This window comes from Eschrichtius robustus, chromosome 1 (assembly GCF_028021215.1).
Source record: "Eschrichtius robustus isolate mEscRob2 chromosome 1, mEscRob2.pri, whole genome shotgun sequence".
NCBI classification, from domain to species: domain Eukaryota; kingdom Metazoa; phylum Chordata; class Mammalia; order Artiodactyla; family Eschrichtiidae; genus Eschrichtius; species Eschrichtius robustus.
Genome location: NC_090824.1, coordinates 144,567,534 through 144,589,412, shown reverse-complemented (window position 1 = coordinate 144,589,412; position 21,879 = coordinate 144,567,534). Strand labels below are relative to the sequence as shown.

The window sequence follows — 21,879 nt, the reverse complement described above, 5'->3', positions numbered from 1 at the left end:
AGCCAATCACGAACATGACACATCCTTGGGAAGCCGAGGCCAGCCCCTGCCACCCAATTATGATAGCATAATCCACGACATCACAAAGGACATGTCCACATCTTCCCTTACCTTCCTGTGTGGGCCATCAGTGATCCATGCAGGTTTAAATTCAGCACTTGTTCCTGTCCCCACTCCACGATGACCCACTTGGCATCAACACTGTGCCGGGAGTTAAAGTAGAGAAGCAAACAAGGGCAGCAGCGAGGCCTAATCCTTCAGCCGCTTTCCTCCGATGCCCAAACGAGCTCACCCCTGCCCATTGCTCCAGCCTCACTAGGCACTCGAGAACCTCACCGTGAAAAACGCAAGAACAGGGAGGTCCACAGACCTGTCCTGAGATTCAAGGCCCCAACCAGGGACGCTTGCTCATTTTGGCTTCCAGAATCAACCCCCAAAATGGCATGCACGAAGCGTGATCCTGGCCAAAACTCACCTCCCAACTGCAAGCTAACTGGGCCTAGACCAGCACACACTCCGACTCTTAAGACCAGCAGGAGAGCCTGCCCCCTCACATTCCCTCAACAGCCATTCAGCAGGGACCCGGGATTCACAGATAACACAGCTTATGTGCAGACACGGTCAACCCTCAGACAGGAGCCCCTCCATTACTGGAGTCATTGGTGGTGTTTGCATGCATGTCGGCGGGAGAGGCTGGCCCTCATTCCGAACTGTCCTCTCCCCCTGAGAGAGGAAACGTGCTGAACCTCAGTTTCGATGAGGAGACGGTAGAGTGTTCTCACTCAGTTGGTTCAGATTTTCCAAGAAATGCATGCAAGGGTGTCATCATCGATCCAAGCACATGCTGGGACGCTGCAGAACACAACGGGGTGTGCGCGGGTCTCTGTACAGGAGCCATGAGCCTGGGCTACCTCAAAAGCCTGGAGAATCCACAGCCATCAGGCCACTCAGCAAGAGGAAAAATCAAACCACTCTTGCAGCCATTGGGCCCGTCTGAGGAAAACCTAATACCTAATGGCACATTTGGGGTGCTTGAATACCTACCATCCTGAGTTATCCACGACCATGCTCGGGGACATGGGCCCGCCTCACTTTTTTCAGTTCTCCTTAGCACGTCCAGTCATCAGAGCACACGAAGGTCTTCTTGTTTGTGCCGACGGCCAGCCTTTCCCAGCAACTGCCCCTGAGAAGTGGACAGAAATCACCGAGGCTTCATAAGTGGACCGGTGTCCTCAGAGGACATGATCCATAAAAACATTTACCTGGCCTTGAGCTCTGAAACTGCTTCCCAAGGACCTCTATCCCTTACCGAGAATTGACTGCATGTCTGATAGTACGACTGCAGGAAGTTAGGCACATACGTTGGCCGCTGTGTGAGAGGCTGTATATGTGTCCTCACGCGTGTGGGCATGTGTGACTGTGACTGCGCATGCGGACGTGCTTGTGGGTTTCTCTGTGTGCCGCTGAATACGCGTCTTGGTCTCTGTGTGTCCCTATGGCCCTGTGAAGAGGAGTCCAACAATAAAAGAAATAGTTTATACACAGCACCCTGGTTAGACCCCCAACTGAAAGGAGAAAGACCCCTGTCAGCTTCAAGAGGCCGCAGGCACACTTTGACCCCCAGGGGCTGTTGAAATAGTCCATGGACTCCCGCTCTCCCACAGCCACGCCTTCTGACAAAAACACACAGCCTGGACGAGACCTGCCTCCGGGCCTTGGCTGTGACATCTACGTGCACCTCGAGACTCTGTCAGCTACCAGTATATCAGATGGGCATTTGGGGTCACTCGCAGCACTTCCGGAAGCAAGGGAACTCCCATGGTCGGGCCGACACCGACCGGCAGCTGTCTACTGCCAAGATGCAGCCTGAAACCACTCAAGGGGCTAACGAACGTTGGCCCACGTGCCACTTCTCGCCAACTAGGCCTAATCACTTTCGATTGACCCGTGGGAATGCCCACCACAGGAAATGGTGGGCCTCATCCACCATGACCCATGTCGGATCCCCACGGCGGAGACTACTCCACATGCCCAGCCACGTCTCAGGCAGCTCCCATCTTGAATGTTCACGGCCCTGACCCCTAAGGAAACTCTCAAACCCTTGAAAGCCTCGTCCTACGTGCCCTCCTACAGCCCACAGGGAGACACGACCCTACTGGAAACCACAAACACCTTCAGAACACGGGAACACTGAACACCAGGGAAGACAGACCACAAGCTTGTCTCCTTCGTTGATGCTGATCCCACACCATGCATCCTGGAAATTCTCCACTGCCACAGTGACACTAACCAGTAACTCACAGGGATCAAAGGCATGGTCCCCGAGGACCACAGACAGACTTTCAACGGAAGACCTCTGCCATGCGAGGGGACTTGGAACCCTGAAAGGGAACAGTGGCTGGCCACGGCAGCACAGCAGGCATGGCAATGGGGCCCCCATCTCTGGCCCACCAATGGACTGCTCCAGATAAACCTCGGGCTGTTTGAAAGGCCTGCGTGCTGCACTGGCCGGTCACGTCATTCCCCCATGGGAGAAACACTTTCGCTTAACACATTGCCAAACAAGGGAACAAAGCGGCCAAAGGGATATTCGCATAACTCAACTACCTCCAAGGAGGCCGGCACAGACGCCTCACCATGTCGATCTTCTCTACTTCCCAAAAGACACCCTTTGGGTGTCATTCCTCGGGCAATGGGATCGCAACTCTACATAAGTTACCTAACTCAACGCACCAACTTAAACTGCCAAAGCCATCTGCTCCGTAGGCAGCTTATGCCAGCCCATCACGAACAAGGCACAATCTTGGGAAGCCGAGGCCAGCGCCTGCAACCCAATGATCACAGCCCATCCCACGACATCACACAGGACCTTTCCTCATGATACCTTACCTTTCTCTCCAGGCCAGCAGCCACCACCCAGGCTGAAATGCTTCACTCGATCCACACCCCACTCCACGAACATCCAATTAGCGCCAACAGTGTGCCGACAACTTCAGCAGAGGAGCTGACAGGGGCAGCACTGAGGCCTAATCCATCAGCCCCCTTCCGCCATCGCCCAACTGCAGCCCACGCCCACCCACTGCTCAAGCCACACCGGGCAGTCAAGAACCTCACTGCGCGACACACAACAACAGAGAGGGCCGCAGGCCTGGCCTGAGGCTCCAGGCTCCCTCCAGGGAAGCTTGCTCATTTTGGCTTCCATAATCAACCTCGGAAGTGGCATGCACAGAGCGTGATCCTGTCCAAAAATCAACTCTCCAAGCTGCAAGCTTACTGGGTCTATACCAGAACACACTCCGACCCTGAAGACTAGCAGGAAAGCCTGCCCTCTTGCATTCCCTCAACGGCCTTTTAGAAGGGACCGGGGATTCATAGATGACCCAGCTTATGGGCAGACATGGTCGACCCTCAGACAGGAGCCCCTCCAATGATGGAGCCCTTAGTGGTGTTTGCATGCCTGTCAGCAGGGGACGTTGGCCCTCACTCCTAACTGTCCCGTACTCCCGAGAGAGGAAACGTGCTGGACCTCAGTTTCGATGAGGAGACGGTAGAGCGTTCTCACTCATTTTGTTCAGATTTTCCAAGGAATGCATACAAGGGTGTCATCATCGATCCAAGCACATGCTGGGACGCTGCAGAACACAAAAGGGAAGGCCGTGGGTCTCTGCAGAGGAGCCATGACCTGGAAGTACTCCAAGTGCCTTGGGAATCCACAGTCCTCAGGCCACTCAGCAGGACCAACAATCAATCCACTCTTGCAACCATTGGGCCCATTTGTGGAAATCCTAATATCCAATGGCACATCTTAGTATGGGTGAATGCCTACCGTCCTGATATATCCACAGCCATGCTCAGCAACGTGCACCCGCCCCAATTTTTCCAGTTCTCCTTAGCACATCCAGTCATCAGACAATGCGAAGGTTTTCTTCTCTGCCAACAGCAAGCCTTACGCTGCAACTGCACCTGAGAATTGGACAGAAATCATGCAGGTTTCTAAATTGCACCAGGGTCCTCAGAGAACATGAGTTTTGTGAACACTTAACCTGGGCGTGAGCCTGGAACCTGCTTCCCAAGTACCACTATCCCTTACCGAAAACTGATTGTGTGTCTCACAGCACGACTGAAGGAAGTTACGCACTTACGTTGCTCGGTGTGTGAGAGGCTGTATGTGTGTATTCACACGTGTGGGCGTGAGTGACTGTGACTGTGCACGAGGATGGGTTTGTGGATTCCTGTGTGTGCCGCTAAATACGCGTTTTGGTCTCTGGTTGTCCCTGTGGCCCTTTGCAGACGCCTCTAACAGTAAACGTCATAGTTTATACACAGCACTTTGGATGGACCCCCAACTGAAAGGAGAAAGTCCCCTGTCAGCTTCATGAGGCCGCATGCGAACTTTGACCCGAAGGCTGTTGAAATAGGCCACAGACTCCCGCTCTCCCACAGCCACGCCTTCTGACCAAAGCACAAAGACTGGACGAGACCTCCCTCCCGGCCGTGGGTGTCACACCTATGTGGACCTGGAGATCCTGCCACCTACCAGCACATCTGATGTGCCCTTGGGGTCACTCCCAGTGCTCCCGGAAGCAAGGTAACCTCCCATGGGTGGGCTGACACCGACCTGCAGTTGCCGACAGGCACGATGCAGCCTGGCACTTCTCAAGGGGTTAATGGACTTCGGCCCAAGTGCCTCATCTCGCCAACTAGACCAAATCACTTTCCATGACCCCTTGGGAAGCCCTCAATGGGAAGTGTTGGGCTTTAGCAACCATGACACAGGTTGGAACCCCACAGCGGAAATTAGGCCAGCTTCCCGGCCACGTAGAGGCAAGCTTCCAACTGGTAGGGTTTGCGGCCCTGACCACTGAGGAAACGCTCAAACGCTACACAGCCTCGTCCTAAGTGCCCTCCTCCTGCCTGCAGGGCGACTCGACTCTACTTGAAGCCACTGACATCATGTGAACACGGAGACACTGAACAGCAGGGAAGACACACCGCAAGCCTGTCTGCTTTGATGATGCCCACCCCACCCCATGCATCCTGGCAATTCTCCACTGCCACAGCGACACTACCGAGGAACTCACAGTGATCAAAGGCACTTTCCCCGAGGACCACAGACAGACTTTCAATGGAAGACCTTTGCCACACGAGGGGACCTTTAACCTTGAAAGGGCAGAGTGGCTGTCCACGACAGTGCGCCTGGTGTCGCAACAGTGCCCCCACCTCTGTCCCCCCAACGGACTGCTCCAGATAAAACTCTGGCTGTTCGCAAGCCGAGTCATGCCCCCCCGGGAGAAGCACTTTCTCTTTGCACATTCCCAAACAAGGGAACAAAGCGGCCAAAGGGGATGTTCGCATAACTAAACATCTCCCAAGGAGGCCAGCATAGACGCGTCACCATGTCAATCTTCTTTATGTCTCGCAAGACACCCTTTGAGTGTCTTTCCTCTGGCAATGGGATTCCAAATCTACACAGTTACCGACCTCACCTCATCCACCTGAACTGCCAAAGCCATCCCCTCCATAGGCAGCTGATGCCAGCCAATCACGTACATGACACATCCTTGGGAAGCCGAGGCCAGCCCCTGCCACCCAATTATGATAGCCTAATCCACGACATCACAAAGGACAAGTCCACATCTTCCCTTACCTTCCTGTGCGGGCCATCAGTGATCCACGCAGGTTTAAATTCAGCACTTGTTCCTGTCCCCACTCCACGATGACCCACTTGGCATCAACACTGTGCCGTGAGTTAAAGTAGAGAAGCAAACAAGGGCAGCAGCGAGGCCTAATCCTTCAGCCGCTTTCCTCCGATGCCCAACCGAGCTCACCCCTGCCCATTGCTCCAGCCTCACTAGGCACTCGAGAACCTCACCGTGAAAAACGCAAGAACAGGGAGGTCCACAGACCTGTCCTGAGATTCAAGGCACCAACCAGGGACGCTTGCTCATTTTGGCTTCCAGAATCAACCCCCAAAATGGCATGAACGAAGCGTGATCCTTTACAAAATTCACCTCCCAACTTCAAGCTAACTGGGCCTAGACCAGCACACACTCCGACTCTTAAGAACAGCAGGAGAGCCTGTTCCCTCGCATTCCCTCAACAGCCATTCAGCAGGGACCCGGGATTCACAGATAACACAGCTTATGTGCAGACACGGTCAACCCTCAGACAGGAGTCCCTCCAATACTGGAGTCCTTGGTGGTGTTTGCATGCATGTCGGCGGGAGAGGCTGGCCCTCATTCCAAACTGTCCTCTCCCCCTGAGAGAGGAAACGTGCTGAACCTCAGTTTCGATGAGGAGACGGTAGAGTGTTCACACTCATTTTGTTCAGATTTTCCAAGGAATGCATACAAGGGTGTCATCATCGATCCAAGCACATGCTGGGACGCTGCAGAACACAAAAGGGAAGGCCGTGGGTCTCTGAAGAGGAGCCATGACCTGGAAGTACTCCAAGTGCCTTGGGAATCCACAGTCCTCAGGCCACTCAGCAGGACCAACAATCAATCCACTCTTGCACCCATTGGGCCCATCTGTGGAAATCCTAATATCCAATGGCACATCTTAGTATGGGTGAATGCCTACCGTCCTGATATATCCACAGCCATGGTCGGCAACGTGCACCCGCCCCAATTTTTCCAGTTCTCCTTAGCACATCCAGTCATCAGACAATGCGAAGTTGTTCTTCTCTGCCAACAGCCAGCCTTACGCTGCAACTGCACCTGAGAAGTGGACAGAAATCATGCAGGTTTCTAAATTGCACCAGGGTCCTCAGAGAACATGAGTTTTGTGAACACTTAACCTGGGCGTGAGCCTGGAACCTGCTTCCCAAGTACCACTATCCCTTACCGAAAACTGATTGTGTGTCTCACAGCACGACTGAAGGAAGGTACGCACGTACGTTGCTCGGTGTGTGAGAGGCTGTATGTGTGTATTCACACGTGTGGGCGTGTGTGACTGTGACTGTGCACGAGGATGGGTTTGTGGATTCCTGTGTGTGCCGCTAAATACGCGTTTTGGTCTCTGGGTGTCCCTGTGGCCCTTTGCAGACGCCTCTAACAGTAAACGTCATAGTTTATACACAGCACCCTGGTTGGACCCCCAACTGAAAGGAGAAAGACCCCTGTCAGCTTCATGAGTCCGCATGCGAACTTTGACCCGAAGGCTGTCGAAATAGGCCACAGACTCCCGCTCTCCCACAGCCACGCCTTCTGACCAAAGCACAAAGACTGGACGAGACTTCCCTCCCGGCCGTGGGTGTCACACCTATGTGGACCTGGAGATCCTGCCACCTACCACCACAACTGATGTGCCCTTAGTGTCACTCCCAGTGCTCCCGGAAGCAAGGTAACCTCCCATGGGCGGGCTGACAGCGACCTGCAGTTGCCGACAGGCACGATGCAGCCTGGCACTTCTCAAGGGGTTAATGGACTTCGGCCCAAGTGCCTCATCTCGCCAACTAGACCAAATCACTTTCCATGACCCCTTGGGAAGCCCTCAATGGGAAGTGTTGGGCTTTAGCAACCATGACACAGGTTGGAACCCCACAGCGGAAATTAGGCCACCTTCCCGGCCACGTAGAGGCAAGCTTCCAACTGGTAGGGTTTGCGGCCCTGACCACTGAGGAAACGCTCAAACGCTACACAGCCTCGTCCTAAGTGCCCTCCTCCTGCCTGCAGGGCGACTCGACTCTACTTGAAGCCACAGACATCATGTGAACACGGAGACACTGAACAGCAGGGAAGACACACCGCAAGCCTGTCTGCTTTGATGATGCCCACCCCACCCCATGCATCCTGGCAATTCTCCACTGCCATAGCGACACTACCGAGGAACTCACAGTGATCAAAGGCACATTCCTCGAGGACCACAGACAGACTTTCAATGGAAGACCTTTGCCACACGAGGGGACCTTTAACCTTGAAAGGGCACAGTGGCTGTCCACGACAGTGCGCCTGGTGTCGCAACAGTGCCCCCAACTCTGCCCCCCCAACGGACTGCTCCAGATAAACTCTGGCTGTTCGCAAGCCTAGTCATGCCCGCCCGGGAGAAGCACTTTCGCTTTGCACATTCCCAAACAAGGGAACAAAGCGGCCAAAGGGGATGTTCGCATAACTAAACATCCTCCAAGGAGGCCAGCATAGACGCGTCACCATGTCAATCTTCTTTATGTCTCGCAAGACACCCTTTGAGTGTCTTTCCTCTGGCAATGGGATTCCAAATCTACACAGTTACCTACCTCACCTCATCCACCTGAACAGCCAAAGCCATCCCCTCCATAGGCAGCTGATGCCAGCTAATCACGAACATGACACATCCTTGGGAAGCCGAGGCCAGCCCCTGCCACCCAATTATGATAGCCTAATCCACGACATCACAAAGGACATGTCCACATCTTCCCTTACCTTCCTGTGCGGGCCATCAGTGATCCACGCAGGTTTAAATTCAGCACTTGTTCCTGTCCCCACTCCACGATGACCCACTTGGCATCAACACTGTGCCGGAAGTTAAAGTAGAGAAGCAAACAAGGGCAGCAGCGAGGCCTAATCCTTCAGCCGCTTTCCTCCGATGCCCAACCGAGCTCACCCCTGCCCATTGCTCCTGCCTCACTAGGCACTCGAGAACCTCACCGTGAAAAACGCAAGAACAGGGAGGTCCACAGACCTGTCCTGAGATTCAAGGCACCAACCAGGGACGCTTGCTCATTTTGGCTTCCAGAATCAACCCCCAAAATGGCATGCACGAAGCGTGATCCTGGACAAAACTCACCTCCCAACTGCAAGGTAACTGGGCCTAGACCAGCACACACTCCGACTCTTAAGGCCAGCAGGAGAGCCTGCCCCCTCACATTCCCTCAACAGCCATTCAGCAGGGACCCGGGATTCACAGATAACACAGCTTATGTGCAGACGCGGTCAACCCTCAGACAGGAGTCCCTCCAATACTGGAGTCCTTGGTGGTGTTTGCATGCATGTCGGCGGGAGAGGCTGGCCCTCATTCCAAACTGTCCTCTCCCCCTGAGAGAGGAAACGTGCTGAACCTCAGTTTCGATGAGGAGACGGTAGAGTGTTCTCACTCATTTGGTTCAGATTTTCCAAGAAATGCATGCAAGGGTGTCATCATCGATCCAAGCACATGCTGGGACGCTGCAGAACACAACAGGGTGTGCGCAGGTCTCTGTACAGGAGCCATGAGCCTGGGCTACCTCAAAAGCCTGGGGAATCGACAGCCATCAGGCCACTCAGCAAGAGGAAAAATCAAACCACTCTTGCAGCCATTGGGCCTGTCTGAGGAAAACCTAATACCTAATGGCACATTTGGGGTGCTTGAATACCTACCATCCTGAGTTATCCACGACCATGCTCGGGGACATGGGCCCGCCTCACTTTTTTCAGTTCTACTTAGCACGTCCAGTCATCAGAGCACACGAAGGTCTTCTTGTTTGTGCCGACGGCCAGCCTTTCCCAGCAACTGGCCCTGAGAAGTTGACAGAAATCACCGAGGCTTCATAAGTGGACCGGTGTCCTCAGAGGACATGATCCATAAAAACATTTACCTGGCCTTGAGCTCTGAAACTGCTTCCCAAGGACCTCTATCCCTTACCGAGAATTGACTGCATGTCTGATAGTACGACTGCAGGAAGTTAGGCACATACGTTGGCCGGTGTGTGAGAGGCTGTATATGTGTCCTCACGCGTGTGGGCATGTGTGACTGTGACTGCGCATGCGGACGTGCTTGTGGGTTTCTCTGTGTGCCGCTGAATACGCGTCTTGGTCTCTGTGTGTCCCTATGGCCCTGTGAAGAGGAGTCCACCAATAAAAGAAATAGTTTATATACAGCACCCTGGTTAGACCCCCAACTGAAAGGAGAAAGACCCCTGTCAGCTTCAAGAGGCCGCAGGCACACTTTGACCCCCAGGGTCTGTTGAAATAGTCCATGGACTCCCGCTCTCCCACAGCCACGCCTTCTGACAAAAACACACAGCCTCGACGAGACCTGCCTCCGGGCCTTGGCTGTGACATCTACGTGCACCTCGAGACTCTGTCAGCTACCAATATATCAGATGGGCATTTGGGGTCACTCGCAGCACTTCCGGAAGCAAGGGAACTCCCATGGTCGGGCCGACACCGACCGGCAGCTGTCTACTGCCAAGATGCAGCCTGAAACCACTCAAGAGGCTAACGAACGTGGGTCCACGTGCCACTTCTCGCCAACTAGGCCTAATCACTTTCCATTGACCCGTGGGAATGCCCACCACTGGAAGTGGCGGGACTCAGCCACCATGACCCATGTCGGATCCCCACGGCGGAGACTACTCCACATGCCCAGCCACGTCTCAGGCAGCTCCCATCTTGAATGTTCACGGCCCGGACCCCTAAGGAAACTCTCAAACCCTTGAAAGCCTCGTCCTACGTGCCCTCCTCCAGCCCACAGGGCGACACGACCGTACTGGAAACCACAAACATCTTCAGAACACGGGAACACTGAACACCAGGGAAGACAGACCACAAGCCTGTCTCCTTCGTTGATGCTGATCCCACCCCATGCATCCTGGAAATTCTCCACTGCCACAGTGACACTACCGAGTAACTCACAGTGATCAAAGGCATGGTCCCCGAGGACCACAGACAGACTTGCAACGGAAGACCTCTGCCATGCGAGGGGACTTGGAAGCCTGAAAGGGAAAAGTGGCTGGCCACGGCAGCACAGCAGGTATGGCAATGGGGCCCCCATCTCTGCCCCACCAATGGACTGCTCCAGATAAAACTCTGGCTGTTCGAAAGGCCTGCGTGCTACACTGGCCGGTCGCGTCATTCCCCCACGGGAGAAACACTTTCGCTTTACACATTGCCAAACAAGGGAACAAAGCGGCCAAAGGGGTTGTCCGCATAACTCAACTACCTCCAAGGAGGCCGGCACAGACGCCTCACCATTTCGATCTTCCCTACTTCCCGCAAGACACCCTTTGGGTGTCATTCCTCGGGCAACGGGATCGCAACTCTACACAAGTTACCTACCTCAACTCACCCACTTGAACTGCCAAAGCCATCTGTTCCATAGGCAGCTTATGCCAGCCCATCACGAACAAGACACATTCTTGGGAAGCCGAGGCCAGCGACTGCAACCCAATGATGACAGCCCATCCCACGACATCACACAGGACCTTTTCTCATGATACCTTACCTTTCTCTCCAAGCCAGGAGCCACCACCCAGGCTGAAATGCTTCACTCGATCCACACCCCACTCCACGAACATCCACTTAGCGCCAACAGTGTGCCGACATCTTCAGCAGAGGAGCTGACAGGGGCAGCACTGAGGCCTAAACCATCAGCCCCCTTCCACCATCGCCCAACTGCAGCCCACGCCCACCCACTGCTCCAGCCACACCGGGCAGTCAAGAACCTCACTGCGTGAAACACAACAACAGAGAGGGCCACAGGCCTGGCCTGAGGCTCCAGGCTCCCTCCAGGGAAGCTTGCTCATTTTGGCTTCCATAATCAACCTCGGAAGTGGCATGCACAAAGCGTGATCCTGTCCAAAAATCAACTCTCCAAGCTGCAAGCTTACTGGGTCTATACCAGAACACACTCCGACCCTGAAGACTAGCAGGAAAGCCTGCCCTCTTGCATTCCCTCAACGGCCTTTTAGCAGGGACCGGGGATTCATAGATGACCCAGCTTATGGGCAGACATGGTCGACCCTCAGACAGGAGCCCCTCCAATGATGGAGCCCTTAGTGGTGTTTGCATGCCTGTCAGCAGGGGACGTTGGCCCTCACTCCTAACTGTCCCGTACTCCCGAGAGAGGAAACGTGCTGGACCTCAGTTTCGGTGAGGAGACGGTAGAGCGTTCTCACTCATTTTGTTCAGATTTTCCAAGGAATGCATACAAGGGTGTCATCATCGATCCAAGCACATGCTGGGACGCTGCAGAATACAAAAGGGAACGCCGCGGGTCTCTGCAGACGAGCCATGACCTGGAAGTACTCCAAGTGCCTTGGGAATCCACAGTCCTCAGGCCACTCAGCAGGACCAACAATCAATCCACTCTTGCAACCATTGGGCCCATCTGTGGAAATCCTAATATCCAATGGCACATCTTAGTATGGGTGAATGCCTACCGTCCTGATATATCCACAGCCATGTTTGGCAACGTGCACCCGCCCCAATTTTTCCAGTTCTCCTTAGCACATCCAGTCATCAGACAATGCGAAGGTTTTCTTCTCTGCCAACAGCCAGCCTAACGCTGCAACTGCACCTGAGAAGTGGACAGAAATCATGCAGGTTTCTAAATTGCACCAGGGTCCTCAGAGGACATGAGTTTTGTGAACACTTAACCTGGGCGTGAGCCTGGAACCTGCTTCCCAAGTACCACTATCCCTTACCGAAAACTGATTGTGTGTCTCACAGCACGACTGAAGGAAGGTACGCACGTACGTTGCTCGGTGTGTGAGAGGCTGTATGTGTGTATTCACACGTGTGGGCGTGTGTGACTGTGACTGTGCACGAGGATGGGTTTGTGGATTCCTGTGTGTGCCGCTAAATACGCGTTTTGGTCTCTGGGTGTCCCTGTGGCCCTTTGCAGACGCCTCTAACAGTAAACGTCATAGTTTATACACAGCACCCTGGTTGGACCCCCAACTGAAAGGAGAAAGACCCCTGTCAGCTTCATGAGTCCGCATGCGAACTTTGACCCGAAGGCTGTTGAAATAGGCCACAGACTCCCGCTCTCCCACAGCCACGCCTTCTGACCAAAGCACAAAGACTGGACGAGACTTCCCTCCCGGCCGTGGGTGTCACACCTATGTGGACCTGGAGATCCTGCCACCTACCACCACATCTGATGTGCCCTTAGTGTCACTCCCAGTGCTCCCGGAAGCAAGGTAACCTCCCATGGGCGGGCTGACAGCGACCTGCAGTTGCCGACAGGCACGATGCAGCCTGGCACTTCTCAAGGGGTTAATGGACTTCGGCCCAAGTGCCTCATCTCGCCAACTAGACCAAATCACTTTCCATGACCCCTTGGGAAGCCCTCAATGGGAAGTGTTGGGCTTTAGCAACCATGACACAGGTTGGAACCCCACAGCAGAAATTAGGCCACCTTCCCGGCCACGTAGAGGCAAGCTTCCAACTGGTAGGGTTTGCGGCCCTGAGCACTGAGGAAACGGTCAAACGCCACACAGCCTCGTCCTAAGTGCCCTCCTCCTGCCTGCAGGGCGACTCGACTCTACTTGAAGCCACAGACATCATGTGAACACGGAGACACTGAACAGCAGGGAAGACACACCGCAAGCCTGTCTGCTTTGATGATGCCCACCCCACCCCATGCATCCTGGCAATTCTCCACTGCCATAGCGACACTACCGAGGAACTCACAGTGATCAAAGGCACTTTCCTCGAGGACCACAGACAGACTTTCAATGGAAGACCTTTGCCACACGAGGGGACCTTTAACCTTGAAAGGGCACAGTGGCTGTCCACGACAGTGCGCCTGGTGTCGCAACAGTGCCCCCACCTCTGTCCCCCCAACGGACTGCTCCAGATAAAACTCTGGCTGTTCGCAAGCCGAGTCATGCCCGCCCGGGAGAAGCACTTTCGCTTTGCACATTCCCAAACAAGGGAACAAAGCGGCCAAAGGGGATGTTCGCATAACTAAACATCCTCCAAGGAGGCCAGCATAGACGCGTCACCATGTCAATCTTCTTTATGTCTCACAAGACACCCTTTGAGTGTCTTTCCTCTGGCAATGGGATTCCAAATCTACACAGTTACCTACCTCACCTCATCCACCTGAACTGCCAAAGCCATCCCCTCCATAGGCAGCTGATGCCAGCTAATCACGAACATGACACATCCTTGGGAAGCCGAGGCCAGCCCCTGCCACCCAATTATGATAGCCTAATCCACGACATCACAAAGGACATGTCCACATCTTCCCTTACCTTCCTGTGCGGGCCATCAGTGATCCACGCAGGTTTAAATTCAGCACTTGTTCCTGTCCCCACTCCACGATGACCCACTTGGCATCAACACTGTGCCGGAAGTTAAAGTAGAGAAGCAAACAAGGGCAGCAGCGAGGCCTAATCCTTCAGCCGCTTTCCTCCGATGCCCAACCGAGCTCACCCCTGCCCATTGCTCCAGCCTCACTAGGCACTCGAGAACCTCACCGTGAAAAACGCAAGAACAGGGAGGTCCACAGACCTGTCCTGAGATTCAAGGCACCAACCAGGGACGCTTGCTCATTTTGGCTTCCAGAATCAACCCCCAAAATGGCATGCACGAAGCGTGATCCTGGACAAAACTCACCTCCCAACTGCAAGCTAACTGGGCCTAGACCAGCACACACTCCGACTCTTAAGACCAGCAGGAGAGCCTGGCCCCTCGCATTCCCTCAACAGCCATTCAGCAGGGACCCGGGATTCACAGATAACACAGCTTATGTGCAGACACGGTCAACCCTCAGACAGGAGTCCCTCCAATACTGGAGTCCTTGGTGGTGTTTGCATGCATGTCAGCGGGAGAGGCTGGCCCTCATTCCAAACTGTCCTCTCCCCCTGAGAGAGGAAACGTGCTGAACCTCAGTTTCGATGAGGAGACGGTAGAGTGTTCTCACTCATTTGGTTCATATTTTCCAAGAAATGCATGCAAGGGTGTCATCATCGATCCAAGCACATGCTGGGACGCTGCAGAACACAACGGGGTGTGCGCAGGTCTCTGTACAGGAGCCATGAGCCTGGGCTACCTCAAAAGCCTGGGGAATCGACAGCCATCAGGCCACTCAGCAAGAGGAAAAATCAAACCACTCTTGCAGCCATTGGGCCTGTCTGAGGAAAACCTAATACCTAATGGCACATTTGGGGTGCTTGAATACCTACCATCCTGAGTTATCCACGACCATGCTCGGGGACATGGGCCCGCCTCACTTTTTTCAGTTCTCCTTAGCACGTCCAGTCATCAGAGCACACGAAGGTCTTCTTGTTTGTGCCGACGGCCAGCATTTCCCAGCAACTGCCCCTGGGAAGTGGACAGAAATCACCGAGGCTTCATAAGTGGACCGGTGTCCTCAGAGGACATGATCCATAAAAACATTTACCTGGCCTTGAGCTCTGAAACTGCTTCCCAAGGACCTCTATCCCTTACCGAGAATTGACTGCATGTCTGATAGTACGACTGCAGGAAGTTAGGCACATACGTTGGCCGGTGTGTGAGAGGCTGTATATGTGTCCTCACGCGTGTGGGCATGTGTGACTGTGACTGCGCATGCGGACGTGCTTGTGGGTTTCTCTGTGTGCCGCTGAATACGCGTCTTGGTCTCTGTGTGTCCCTATGGCCCTGTGAAGAGGAGTCCACCAATAAAAGAAATAGTTTATACACAGCACCCTGGTTAGACCCCCAACTGAAAGGAGAAAGACCCCTGTCAGCTTCAAGAGGCCGCAGGCACACTTTGACCCCCAGGGTCTGTTGAAATAGTCCATGGACTCCCGCTCTCCCACAGCCACGCCTTCTGACAAAAACACACAGCCTCGACGAGACCTGCCTCCGGGCCTTGGCTGTGACATCTCCGTGCACCTCGAGACTCTGTCAGCTACCAGTATATCTGATGGGCATTTGGGGTCACTCGCAGCACTTCCGGAAGCAAGGGAACTCCCATGGTCGGGCCGACACCGACCGGCAGCTGTCTACTGCCAAGATGCAGCCTGAAACCACTCAAAGGGCTAACGAACGTGGGTCCACGTGCCACTTCTCGCCAACTAGACCTAATCACTCTCCATTGACCCGTGGGAATGCCCACCACTGGAAGTGGCGGGAGTCAGCCACCATGACCCATGTCGGATCCCCATGGCGGAGACTACTCCACATGCCCAGCCACGTCTCAGGCAACTCCCATCTTGAATGTTCACGGCCCTGACCCCTAAGGAAACTCTCAAACCCTTGAAAGCCTCGTCCTACGTGCCCTCCTCCAGCCCACAGGGCGACACGACCCTACTGGAAACCACAAACATCTTCAGAACACGGGAACACTGAACACCAGGGAAGGAGGACCACAAGCCTGTCTCCTTCGTTGATGCTGATCCCACCCCATGCATCCTGGTAATTCTCCACTGCCACAGTGACACTACCGAGTAACTCACAGTGATCAAAGCATGGTCCCCGAGGACCACAGACAGACTTGCAACGGAAGACCTCTGCAATGTGAGGGGACTTGGAAGCCTGAAAGGGAAAAGTGGCTGGCCACGGCAGCACAGCAGGTATGGCAATGGGGCCCCCATCTCTGCCCCACCAATGGGCTGCTCCAGATAAAACTCTGGCTGTTCGAAAGGCCTGCGTGCTACACTGGCCGGTCGCGTCATTCCCCCACGGGAGAAACACTTTCGCTTTACACATTGCCAAACAAGGGAACAAAGCGACCAAAGGGGATGTTCGCATAACTCAACTACCTTCAAGGAGGCCGGCACAGACGCCTCACCATGTCGATCTTCCCTACTTCCCGCAAGACACCCTTTGGGTGTCATTCCTCGGGCAACGGGATCGCAACTCTACACAAGTTACCTACCTCAACTCACCCACTTGAACTGCCAAAGCCATCTGCTCCATAGGCAGCTTATGCCAGCCCATCACGAACAAGACACATTCTTGGGAAGCCGAGGCCAGCGACTGCATCACAATGATGACAGCCCATCCCACGACATCACACAGGACCCTTTCTCATGATACCTTACCTTTCTTTCCAGGCCAGGAGCCACCACCCAGGCTGAAATGCTTCACTCGATCCACACCCCACTCCACGAACATCCACTTAGCGCCAACAGTGTGCCGACAACTTCAGCAGAGGAGCTGACAGTGGCAGCACTGAGGCCTAAACCATCAGCCCCCTTCCGCCATCGCCCAAATCCAGCCCAGGCCCACCCACTGCTCTAGCCACACCGGGCAGTCAAGAACCTTACTGCGCGAAACACAACAACAGAGAGGGCCACAGGCCTGGCCTGAGGCTCCAGGCTCCCTCCAGGGAAGCTTGCTCATTTTGGCTTCCATAATCAACCTCGGAAGTGGCATGCACAAAGCGTGATCCTGTCCAAAAATCAACTCTCCAACCTGCAAGCTTACTGGGTCTATTCCAAAACACACTCCGACCCTGAAGAATAGCAGGAAAGCCTGCCCTCTTGCATTCCCTCAACGGCCTTTTGGAAGGGACCGGGGATTCATAGATGACCCAGCTTATGGGCAGACATGGTCGACCCTCAGACAGGAGCCCCTCCAATGATGGAGCCCTTAGTGGTGTTTGCATGCCTGTCAGCAGGGGACGTTGTCACTCACTCCTAACTGTCCCGTACTCCCGAGAGAGGAAACGTGCTGGACCACAGTTTCGATGAAGAGACGGTAGAGCGTTCTCACTCATTTTGTTCAGATTTTCCAAGGAATGCATACAAGGGTGTCATCATCAATCCAAGCACATGCTGGGACGCTGCAGAACACAAAAGGGAAGGCCATGGTTCTCTGCAGAGGAGCCATGACCTGGAAGTACTCCAAGTGCCTGGGGAATCCACAGTCCTCAGGCCACTCAGCAGGACCAACAATCAATCCACTCTTGCAACCATTGGGCCCATCTGTGGAAATCCTAATATCCAATGACACATCTTAGTATGGGTGAATGCCTACCGTCCTGATATATCCACAGCCATGCTCGGCAACATGCACCCGCCCCAATTTTTCAGGTTCTCCTTAGCACATCCAGTCATCAGACAATGCGAAGGTCTTCTTCTCTGCCAACAGCCAGCCTTACGCTGCAACTGCACCTGAGAAGTGGACAGAAATCACGCAGGTTTCTAAATTGCACCAGGGTCCTCAGAGAACATGATTTTTGTGAACACTTAATCTGGGCGTGAGCCTGGAACCTGCTTCTCAAGTACCACTATCCCTTACCGAAAACTGATTGTGTGTCTCACAGCACGACTGAGGGAAGTTCCGCACATACGTTGCTCGGTGTGTGAGAGGCCGTATGTGTGTATTCACACGTGTGGGCGTGTGTGACTGTGACTGTGCACGAGGATGAGTTTGTGGATTCCTGTGTGTGCCGCTAAATACGGGTCTTGGTCTCTGGGCGTCCCTGTGGCCCTTTGCAGACGCCCCTAACAGTAAACGTCATAGTTTATACACAGCACCCTGGTTGGACCACCAACTGAAAGGAGAAAGACCCCTGTCAGCTTCATGAGGCCGCATGCGAACTTTGACCCGAAGGCTGTCGAAATAGGCCACAGACTCCGGCTCTCCCACAGCCACGCCTTCTGACCAAAGCACAAAGACTGGACGAGACCTCCCTGCCGGCCGTGGTTGTCACACCTATGTGGACCTGGAGATCCTGCCACCTACCACCACATCTGATGTGCCCTTGGGGTCACTCCCAGTGCTCCCGGAAGCAAGGTAACCTCCCATGGGCGGGCTGACACCGACCTGCAGTTGGCGACAGGCACGATGCAGCCTGGCACTTCTCAAGGGCTTAATGGACTTCGTCCCAAGTGCCTCATCTCGCCAACTAGACCAAATCACTTTCCATGACCCCTTGGGAAGCCCTCAATGGGAAGTGTTGGGCTTTAGCAACCATGACACAGGTTGGAACCCCACAGCGGAAATTAGGCCACCTTCCCGGCCACGTAGAGGCAAGCTTCCAACTGGTAGGGTTTGCGGCCCTGACCACTGAGGAAACGCTCAAACGCTACACAGCCTCGTCCTAAGTGCCCTCCTCCTGCCTGCAGGGCGACTCGACTCTACTTGAAGCCACAGACATCATGCAAACACGGAGACACTGAACAGCAGGGAAGACACACCGCAAGCCTGTCTGCTTTGATGATGCCCACCCCACCCCATGCATCCTGGCAATTCTCCACTGCCACAGCGACAGTACCGAGGAGCTCACAGTGATCAAAGGCACTGTCCCCGAAGACCACAGACAGACTTTCAACGGAAAACCTTTGCCACACGAGGGGACCTGGAACCTTGAAAGGGCACAGTGGCTGTCCACGACAGTGCGCCTGGTGTCGCAACAGTGCCCCCACATCTGTGCCCCCAATGGACTGCTCCAGATAAAACTCTGGCTGTTCGCAAGCCGAGTCATGCCCGCCCGGGAGAAACACTTTCGCTTTGCACATTCCCAAACAAGGGAACAAAGCGGTCAAAGGGGACGTTCGCATAACTAAACATCCTCCAAGGAGGCCAGCATATACGCGTCACCATGTCAATCTTCTTTATGTCTCGCAAGACACGCTTTGAGTGTCTTTCCTCTGGCAATCGGATTCCAAATCTACACAGTTACCTACCTCACCTCATCCACCTGAACTGCCAAAGCCATCCCCTCCATAGGCAGCTGATGCCAGCCAATCACGAACATGACACATGCTTGGGAAGCCGAGGCCAGACCCTGCAACCCAATTATGATAGCCTAATCCACGAAATCACAAAGGACATGTCCACATCTTCCCTTACCTTCCTGTGCGGGCCATCAGTGATCCACGCAAGTTTAAATTCACCACTTGTTCCTGTCCCCACTCCACGATGACCCACTTGGCATCAAAACTGTGCCGGGAGTTAAAGTAGAGAAGCAAACAAGGGCAGCAGCGAGGCCTAATCCTTCAGCCGCTTTCTTCCTATGCCCAACCGAGCTCACCCCTGCCCATTGCTCCAGCCTCACTAGGCACTCGAGAACCTCACCGTGAAAAACGCAAGAACAGGGAGGTCCACAGACCTGTCCTGAGATTCAAGGCACCAACCAGGGACGCTTGCTCATTTTGGCTTCCAGAAACAACCCCCAAAATGGCATGCACGAAGCGTGATCCTGGCCAAAACTCACCTCCCAACTGCAAGCTAACTGGGCCTAGACCAGCACACACTCCGACTCTTAAGACCAGCAGGAGAGCCTGGCCCCTCGCATCCCCTCAACAACCATTCAGCAGGGACCCGGGATTCACAGATAACACAGCTTATGTGCAGACACGGTCAACCCTCAGACAGGAGCCCCTCCAATACTGGAGTCCTTGGTGGTGTTTGCATGCATGTCGGCGGGAGAGGCTGGCACTCATTCCGAACTGTCCTCTCCCCCTGAGAGAGGAAACGTGCTGAACCTCAGTTTCGATGAGGAGACGGTAGAGTGTTCTCACTCAGTTGGTTCAGATTTTCCAAGAAATGCATGCAAGGGTGTCATCATCGATCCAAGCACATGCTGGGACGCTGCAGAACACAACGGGGTGTGCGCGGGTCTCTGTACAGGAGCCATGAGCCTGGGCTACCTCAAAAGCCTGGAGAATCCACAGCCATCAGGCCACTCAGCAAGAGGAAAAATCAAACCACTCTTGCAGCCATTGGGCCCGTCTGAGGAAAACCTAATACCTAATGGCACATTTGGGGTGCTTGAATACCTACCATCCTGAGTTATCCACAACCATGCTCGGGGACATGGGCCCGCCTCACTTTTTCCAGTTCTTCTTAGCACGTCCAGTCATCAGAGCACACGAAGGTCTTCTTGTTTGTGCCGACGGCCAGCCTTTCCCAGCAACTGCCCCTGGGATGTGGACAGAAATCACCGAGGCTTCATAAGTGGACCGGTGTCCTCAGAGGACATGATCCATAAAAACATTTACCTGGCCTTGAGCTCTGAAACTGCTTCCCAAGGACCTCTATCCCTTACCGAGAATTGACTGCATGTCTGATAGTACGACTGCAGGAAGTTAGGCACATACGTTGGCCGGTGTGTGAGAGGCTGTATATGTGTCCTGACGCTTGTGGGCATGTGTGACTGTGACTGCGCATGCGGACGTGCTTGTGGGTTTCTCTGTGTGCCGCTGAATACGCGTCTTGGTCTCTGTGTGTCCCTATGGCCCTGTGAAGAGGAGTCCAACAATAAAAGAAATAGTTTATACACAGCACCCTGGTTAGACCCCCAACTGAAAGGAGAAAGACCCCTGTCAGCTTCAAGAGGCCGCAGGCACACTTTGACCCCCAGGGTCTGTTGAAATAGTCCATGGACTCCCGCTCTCCCACAGCCACGCCTTCTGACAAAAACACACAGCCTCGACGAGACGTGCCTCCGGGCCTTGGCTGTGACATCTCCGTGCACCTCGAGACTCTGTCAGCTACCAGTATATCTGATGGGCATTTGGGGTCACTCGCAGCACTTCCGGAAGCAAGGGAACTCCCATGGTCGGGCCGACACCGACCGGCAGCTGTCTACTGCCAAGATGCAGCCTGAAACCACTCAAGGGGCTAACGAACGTGGGCCCACGTGCCACTTCTCGCCAACTAGGCCTAATCACTTTCCATTGACCCGTGGGTATGCCAACCACTGGAAGTGGCGGGAGTCAGCCACCATGTCCCATGTCGGATCCCCATGGCGGAGACTACTCCACATGCCCAGCCACGTCTCAGGCAGCTCCCATCTTGAATGTTCACGGCCCTGACCCCTAAGGAAACTCTCAAACCCTTGAGAGCCTCGTCCTACATGCCCTCCTCCAGCCCAAAGGGCGACACGACCCTACTGGAAACCACAAACATCTTCAGAACACGGGAACACTGAACACCAGGGAAGACAGACCACAAGCCTGTCTCCTTCGTTGATGCTGATCCCATCCCATGCATCCTGGAAATTCTCCACTGCCACAGTGACACTACCGAGTAACTCACAGTGATCAAAGGCATGGTCCCCGAGGACCCCAGACAGACTTGCAACGGAAGACCTCTGCCATGCGAGGGGACTTGGAAGCCTGAAAGGGAAAAGTGGCTGGCCACGGCAGCACAGCAGGTATGGCAATGGGGCCCCGATCTCTGCCCCACCAATGGACTGCTCCAGATAAAACTCTGGCTGTTCGAAAGGCCTGCGTGCTACACTGGCCGGTCG

At 54.3% G+C, this 21,879-nt stretch overlaps 8 non-coding genes across 8 annotated transcripts; all 8 read right to left on the bottom strand.

The window, feature by feature from the left end:
- Nucleotides 1–742: 742 nt before the first annotated feature.
- On the bottom strand, nt 743–835 carry LOC137750507 (small nucleolar RNA SNORD116). Its single transcript, XR_011070468.1, has one exon. It is a non-coding gene; the product is annotated as a small nucleolar RNA SNORD116 (small nucleolar RNA).
- Nucleotides 836–3,522: 2,687 nt separating this feature from the next.
- Nucleotides 3,523–3,615, bottom strand: LOC137753801 (small nucleolar RNA SNORD116). The gene has a single exon (XR_011071585.1). It is a non-coding gene; the product is annotated as a small nucleolar RNA SNORD116 (small nucleolar RNA).
- Nucleotides 3,616–6,278: 2,663 nt separating this feature from the next.
- LOC137754482 (small nucleolar RNA SNORD116) lies at nt 6,279–6,371 on the bottom strand. The gene has a single exon (XR_011071860.1). It is a non-coding gene; the product is annotated as a small nucleolar RNA SNORD116 (small nucleolar RNA).
- Nucleotides 6,372–9,033: 2,662 nt separating this feature from the next.
- On the bottom strand, nt 9,034–9,126 carry LOC137749853 (small nucleolar RNA SNORD116). The gene has a single exon (XR_011070302.1). It is a non-coding gene; the product is annotated as a small nucleolar RNA SNORD116 (small nucleolar RNA).
- A 2,688-nt stretch (nt 9,127–11,814) lies between these two features.
- Nucleotides 11,815–11,907, bottom strand: LOC137753999 (small nucleolar RNA SNORD116). The gene has a single exon (XR_011071683.1). It is a non-coding gene; the product is annotated as a small nucleolar RNA SNORD116 (small nucleolar RNA).
- A 2,663-nt stretch (nt 11,908–14,570) lies between these two features.
- On the bottom strand, nt 14,571–14,663 carry LOC137750530 (small nucleolar RNA SNORD116). Its single transcript, XR_011070473.1, has one exon. It is a non-coding gene; the product is annotated as a small nucleolar RNA SNORD116 (small nucleolar RNA).
- A 2,687-nt stretch (nt 14,664–17,350) lies between these two features.
- On the bottom strand, nt 17,351–17,443 carry LOC137754449 (small nucleolar RNA SNORD116). The gene has a single exon (XR_011071853.1). It is a non-coding gene; the product is annotated as a small nucleolar RNA SNORD116 (small nucleolar RNA).
- A 2,663-nt stretch (nt 17,444–20,106) lies between these two features.
- On the bottom strand, nt 20,107–20,199 carry LOC137750503 (small nucleolar RNA SNORD116). Its single transcript, XR_011070467.1, has one exon. It is a non-coding gene; the product is annotated as a small nucleolar RNA SNORD116 (small nucleolar RNA).
- Between the last annotated feature and the right edge of the window lie 1,680 nt (nt 20,200–21,879).